Raw genomic sequence first — 6612 nt, forward strand, 5'->3', positions numbered from 1 at the left:
ATAAAGGTGTAAATGAAATGATGCTAGATATGCAAGGAGAAGTTGTTAGAGTACCCTGCGAAAGAATGCAATTGCATGGCAGGACCCCAATCAAAGTGCAAATGAAGGAGAATAAGCCAGGAGTGTCATGTCAAACACTGAAGCCAAATGCAACCCAACCAAGAGGCCAAACCCAAACAGCACCGGTCCAAGGGACCGTTATCAGGCCACGCATCATGATGTGTAGTGCCAAGCAGGTAGAAAAATCAGTCATAGTAAATCCCCCTTTGGTGCCCTAGTGTTATTTGTCAAGAAGAAGGATGGGGGAGTTAGACTCTATGTAGATTATAAGGCCCTTAACAAAATCACCATAAAAAACAAATACCCAATGTCCCTAGTGGAAGACCTCTTAGATAGATTGCACAGGGCCAAGTACTTTAGCCGCATTGACCTTAGATCAGGGTACCATCAGATCTGCATATCAGAAGAGGATATCCCTAAAACAGCCTTTCGTACCCGCTATGGTAGTTTTGAGTGGTTAGTATTAGGATTCGGCCTAAGCAATGGGCAAGGCACATTTTGCGGCCTCATGGACGGAGTCTTCAAACCTGAGATAGATGTCTTTATCATTATCTACATCGATGACCTCCTAGTCTATAGCAAAACCTTAAAGGAGCACAAGCAACATTTACGTCGAGTTTTTGAGAAACTGCGAGAGGATCAATTATATGCCAAGCCTAAAAAATGTGAATTTGCAGTGAAAGAATTGGAATTCTTAGGCTTTATTGTACGAGCAGCTAGAACGAAAGTGGATCCTAAGAAAGTGGAAGTTGTCCAAATATGGCCTATACTAAAAACTGTAAGAGAAGTGTGGGAGTTCCTCGGATTCACAGTATTTTGTCAAAGGTTGATCAAAGATTACAGCCTCATCACAGCCCCCCTCTCCCACATCACCAAAGAAGATCACTCTTTTACATGGGGGAATGCACAACAGGAATCTTTTGAGCAGATGAAGAAATGCATGAGTCAAACTCCCGTGTTAAGGGTGCCGAATTTCATCAAGCCCTTTGAAATTTCTACAGATGCCTCCGATTATGGCATAGGAGGTGTATTGGTGCAAGAAGGTCACCCCATAGCTTATGAGTCCAAGAAATTTACTAATGTTGAAACAAGGTGGAGTACACATGAGAAGGAAATGTTGGCAGTCATCCACTGCCTTAGGAAATGGAAGCACTATGTTCAAGACAAGTACACAATAGTCTTCACCGACAATATCTCCCTCAAATACTTCCAATCACAACCCAGTCACAACCCAAGTTATCGAAAAAGCAAGCATGCTAGCTAGACTTCCTAGCAGAATTCGACTTGGAGATTAAACACAAGCTTGGCTCCACTAAGAAATTAGTAGATGCCTTGAGCCGAAAGCTGACCTGAAAGCTGTCAGTGTGGTTAGTAGCAACTTCATAGAATTAGTCAAGGAGGCCTTAGAACAAGACCAAGAGATGCACAAAATAATCCGAGATGTGGAAGCAAAGAAGAACCTGCATGGAATGTACACCCTTGAGGAGGGTATCCTATTTTTAGGCAAGAGGTTGTATATCCCCAACAATTTGGAGTTGAAGAAGCTCATCTTGTATGAGATACATGATGGCAAACTTGGAGGACACAAAGGGAAAAGCAAAAACTTGGAAGCCCTTAGGAAGCAGTTCTTTTGGCCCAATATGAAGGAAGAAGTCATCGACTACATCAAAACCTGCCGCACTTGCCAATTGGTCAAAGCACCACGTTCAAAACCAATAGGATTACTATAGCCATTACCTATACCCAACCGCCCATGGGATGTTATCAGCATGGATTTCATTGTGGAACTACCTGAGTCCCATGGGAACACAATCATCTTTGTAGTGGTGCACTATTTCTCCAAGCAGGCCCATTTCATCCCGCTCACCACTGAATGCCAAGGAGGTAGCACACCTCTTCTTCACACATGTATTCAAACTCCATGGCTGACCACTAGCAATAGTATCAGATAGAGATGTAAGATTCATGAGCGATATGTGGAAGGAACTCTTCAAGTCCTTGGAAACACAATTGAGATTCATCCCGGTCACCACTGAATGCCAAGGAGGTAGCACGCCTCTTCTTCACACATGTATTCAAACTCCATGGCTGACCATTAGCAATAATATCAGATAGAGATGGAAGATTCATGAGCAATATGTGGAAGGAGCTCTTCAAGAACCTGGAAACACAATTGAGATTCTCCTCATCCTTCCACCCAGAGACAGATGGACAAATAGAACGAGTCAACCAAGGCATCGAAGACTATCTCTGGAGCTATGCTCGAGTGGACCAGAAAGACTGGGCCTTGTATCTTAATGTCTTAGAACTTCACTACAACAACTCCATCCACTCGGCAACAAGGTACACCCCCTTTGAATTAGCCATAGGCAAAGAAGTCATTACTCCACTGGCCTTAGCATCTAGAGCAGCCAAAGCAGAAGATCAAGATGCAGAAGAGTTCCTGAAGAAATGGAGAGATCGAAATGCAGTGGCCAAGCAGAGCCTAGAGCAAAGCAAAATCACCATGACTGAGCAAGCCAACAAAAAGAGGAAGGCCATACTATTCATGAAAGGAGACATGTTCCTAGTTAGCTCTAAGAATATGTCACTTCCCAAGAACATGACTCCCAAGTTCAATCACTGCTACTATGGACCCTACCGAATCACTCAAGTGCTGAATGAAGTCACCTACAAACTTGACTTGCCAGACAGTATTTGTGTTCATAATGCTTTTCATGCTCGTCTTCCTCGCAGGTTCTATCTAGACAACCAATGGGGACGGTGCATACCAATGCTCCATTCCAACGGTCCCTTCAAAGTAGAAGCATTCCTTCGACGTCAGGAACAAAGAGGATTCCTTGAATACCTCACCAAGTTGCACGGGCATCCACTCAAGGAGGCCACTTGGATCTCAGAAGCAGAGGCTCGCAGCAAAGATGTCTTTGCCCTTTGGCTCGAAGAGAATGCAGCAAAGACGCCTTCGCCCTTTGGCTCGAGGAGAACCCCCCTACTCCTTCCAATGACCCTTGAGCCTCTCCAAACCAAACAAAGTGGTTCTCAATCATAGACCCCAATATGCCTCCACTCCTCAAATGTAATTGAGTCGAGGGTGGACCTGCATGGTGATCCCAACATTAATAAATCCCACAAAGCCCCCAAAAAACCAATCTAGATGCACTGACCAGCTTGCCAGAAAAGGCTGTGTTAAGACCCCCAAGTCCTAGTGCTGTAGACACTGGCCAGTCTGATAGCATAGACTGTGTGTTAAGACTCTGCGGTCACTAGACCGACCAACTTGATAGGAAAAGCTGTGTTAAGACCTCGGATGAGTCTACCCTTAGATTGCTGAGGATAGCAATCCAGTAAAGTGGGGGTGAGTGGGGCTTTGTAGCGATACCATGCCATTATCACCTAATGCACCTATATAGGGAGTAGTAGTGACTCAAAGCCCTGCCTTGTTTCCACATTACGTGTGATTCCCTATACCCAGTGGTGAACCCTCTTATGTGCGGTGTCATGAGGGTGTAGTCCTGGGATGTGTCTATATTGCCCCACTTCTGGGATTGAATAATACAAGAGTATACATTGAGCTCACATATCGTGTTACCTTTCTGTGCCATGTTGAGTGCGTAATGAGTGCAAGTGCATCACACTCACCCCCCCAAAAAACCCCACTCCACCCTAAAACCCCCCCTCCCCACCTCACCCCACCCCACCCCACCCCACTGCACCACACCCCACCTCACCTCACCCCCCCATGACATGGCACACCTTTCCCCCCCTAAGAAAACCCCGCTCCACCCAACCCCCCGCCCCCCTACTACATGGCACATCCCCACCCCACCTCACCCCCCCACGACATGGCACACCCTCATCCCCCCCTTGCCTCTCAGAAAAATCCCCACCCCACCCCACCTCACCTCACCTCAAAAAACCCTGCTCAACCCACCCCAACTCACCCCCCAAAAAACCCCACTTCACTCCACCCCAACCCCCCCTCCCCACCTCACCTCACCTCCCCTCACACCACCCCACCTCACCTCACCTCACTTCACTCCACCCCAACCCCCTCTCCCCACCTCACCTCACCTCACACCACCCCACCCCACCCCACCTCACCTCACCCCCCCATGACACGGTGCACCTTCCCCCCCTAAGCAAACCCCGCTCCATCCAAAACCCCCCCCCCAAAAAAAAAGCCCCGCTCCATCCATCTCACCCCACCTCACCTCAAAAAACCCCGCTCAACCCACCTCACCCCCCCACGACATGGCACACCCTCATCCCCCCTCCCCCCTCTCAAAAAACCCCCCACCCCACCTCACCTCACCTCGAAAAAGCCCGCTCATTCCACCCCACCTCACCCCCCCAAAAAACCCCACTCCACCCTAAAACCCTCCTCTCCCTCCCCACCTCACCTCACCCCACCCACCCCCCCATTACATGGTGCACCTTTCCCCCCTAAGAAAACCTTGCTTCACCCAACCCCCCACCCCCCACGACATGACACAATTCCCCCCTCACAACATGGCATAGCCCCACCTCATCTCACCCCCCCACGACACGGCACACCCTCACCCCTCCCCCCCCCTGCCTCCCAAAAAACCCCCCACCCCACCCCACCCCACCCTACTCCACCCCACCCCACCACAACATGGTGTACCTTTCCTCCCTAAGAAAATCGTGCTCCCCCCCCACCTCTCAAAAAACCCCCCACCCCACCTCACCCCCCCAAAAAACCCCACTTCACCCTAAACCCCCCCCTCCCCACCTCACCTCACCCCACACCACCCCACCCCATCCCACCTCACCTCACACCACCCCACCCTAAATCCCCCCCCCCCCCCCACCTCACCCCCCCCCCCCCCCCAAAAAAAAAACCCCACCTCACCCTAAACCCCCCCCCCCTCCCCACCTCACCTCACCTCACACCACCCCACCCCACCTCACCTCACCCCCCCATGACATGGCACACCTTCCCCCCCTAAGAAAACCCCGGTCCACACAACCCCCCCCGCCCCCCCCCTCCCCCCCCCCCCCCCAACGACATGGCAACCCCCTGAAAAAACCCTGCTTCATCCATCCCACCCACCCTCACCTCAAAAAACACTGCTCAACCCACCCCACCCCACCTCACCCCCCACGACATGGCACACCCTCATCCCCTACCCCCCTACCCTCCCAACTCTCAAAAAACCCCCCACCCCACCCCATGCAACCTCACCTCACCTCAAAAAACCCCGCTCAACCCCCACCTCACCTCCCCAAATAAACCCCACTCCACCTGAACCTTGGACATCCAAGAAATAGCACCTCCAGCATAGGTGAAGACATAGCCAGAAGTGGACTTCCTACTATCTACATGTCCTGCATAGTCGGAGTTTGTGTAGCCCACAACTCTTGTATCCCGACTGCCATAGTAAATACACAGACTTGTTGTGCCCTTCAATTATCTCATGATACCCTTGATGGCATCCCAATGCTTCTTGCCAGGTGTAGCCATATAGCGTTCCACAACACCAACTACAAAGGCAATATTTGGATGAGTGGCTATCATGACATACATCAAACTGCCCACGATTGATGCATAAGGGATCTTGGCCATCTCGGCCCTCTGGTCATCCATCTGCGGACATTTGGCCTGTGAAACCTTCACATAAGAAGGTAATGGATAGCCAATAGGCTTTACGTCCTGCATATGAAAACACTCAGGGTTTTTATGAATGTACTCCCGAGAGAGGTAGAGTAGTCCTTGATGTCTGTCGTGCTTAATGCGCATACCAAGAATGTGAGAGGCCTGTCCCAAATCCTTCATCTCAAAGCTCTTCTTTAGCTAAGATTTAAGAGCATCCAGCTCATCATGAGCTTTCTTTGCTATCAGCATATCATCCACATAAAGTACCAAAACAAGCAAGGAGCCATCATGGGCTTTCTTTGTGTAAAGACATGGATCCATAGCACTCCTGTTGTAGCCCTGTGACTTCATAAAGGCATCAAACTTATGATATCACTCTCTAGGTGCCTGCTTGAAGCCATAAAGACTTTTCTTTAATTTGCACATTATGTACTCCGTGCTAGGTTCTGCAAAGCCCTTGGGCTACTCCATGTATATCTCATCATGCAAATCCCCATGCAAGAATGCAGTCTTGACATCCATTTGGTATAAGTCCAAGTTAAGCTACGCGACTAAGTCCAAAACCAAGTGTAGGGTGGTCATCTTGACCACATGAGAAAAGACTTCATCAAAGTCAACTCCATGCTCCTGTTTAAAACCCTTAGCCACAAGTCTTGCCTTATAAGCCAGCTTGGGTTTCCAGGGGTACTTTTCAGCTTGTACACCCATTTGCATGGCAAAACCTTCTTGCCTTGAGGCAATGCAACCAAATCCCAAGTCATATTCTTGTGCAAGGAGTCTATCTCAGACTGCATAGCCCCCTCCTAGGAGTGACTGTCACCCTTGCGCATAGCCTCATCATAAGTGAGAGGCTCTCCTACATCTGTAACCAAGACATAATGCATCAAGGGCTCAAATCTATCAGGTAGACGTCTATCTCTAGTAGATGTCTATCT

This window comes from Lygodium microphyllum, chromosome 3, assembly GCF_053477565.2.
Source record: "Lygodium microphyllum isolate KBCC chromosome 3, Lygodium_microphyllum_v1.1.10, whole genome shotgun sequence".
NCBI classification, from domain to species: domain Eukaryota; kingdom Viridiplantae; phylum Streptophyta; class Polypodiopsida; order Schizaeales; family Lygodiaceae; genus Lygodium; species Lygodium microphyllum.